Below are 945 nucleotides of genomic sequence, written 5' to 3' on the forward strand. Positions count from 1 at the left end.
CCCGCGTCCCCTACATGACAGCCTTCCTCTTGTCCCGCCCCCATCCTCAGCTTCACCTCCATCCCTCATCTCTGGCCACTCCCTATCTTAATTGTCATTCCCAACCCTGCCCCCCAACTGTGTCCCAACTGGCATTCATCCCCATCCCCCAAACTGCCCCACTCCTGTCCCTGTTCTCCCTTCCCACCCATACCAGGGACCTCCTGCCTCCGTGCCTCTGCCCCCTCCCGTCGCCATCCTCCAGGCAACCTCTTTGGGGGCGGGGCGGGGTGCGGGGAGGTCACAGGAGCCAAGAGCACAAGCCCAAGCCTGGGGCTGAGGGTCTGACTTTGGGGTTCGTTTCCTCAGTGGGCAGGGCTTAGGCTTTGCTGGGTCTGGGGAGGACTAAGTCTGGGCCAGTCTCAGGACTGAGATGAGGCATGGCCGGCATCGGGGCTCATCCTGTGACCGAGGTCCAGACACAGATCCTCGGTCACTAAAGTTGAAGTCACTGTGTCACCAGAGTCAGGGCCCAGCCTGGGACCCACTGCTTTGCTCACCCATCCCAACTCCGCTGAGATTCTTTCTTCCCCTGGGAGTCCGTCATTGGACTCAACAGCTCCCGGCAGGGTCCGGGAACAGCCAGATGCTACTATCCCTGGGCCTAGGTCTGCCCTTTGCACTTGGATCCGGAAGGCACCTTCCCATTCTGCCATCCTGCGACTCCTTCAGTGCCTACTCCATCGATCTTGGGCCTCAAGGAGCAACAATGCATTCTCTGGAGGTTCAAAGCCAACATTCTGCATCTTCCAGTCTCTGAAATATATCACAGGGGAGAGGAACTGTTCTGTCCTGCATGGCCCCAGGGAGCAGGGTGTAGTAGACATGTTGGTTCAGTGCAAATTTAGGCAGAACTGCTTGGCTGTGGATGGGAGGCAGCCACAAGTGGTGGTAAGGTCCTTGTCC

The sequence above is a fragment of the Propithecus coquereli genome, unplaced genomic scaffold, assembly GCF_000956105.1.
Source record: "Propithecus coquereli isolate 6110/MARCELLA unplaced genomic scaffold, Pcoq_1.0 Scaffold42, whole genome shotgun sequence".
Lineage (NCBI taxonomy): Eukaryota > Metazoa > Chordata > Mammalia > Primates > Indriidae > Propithecus > Propithecus coquereli.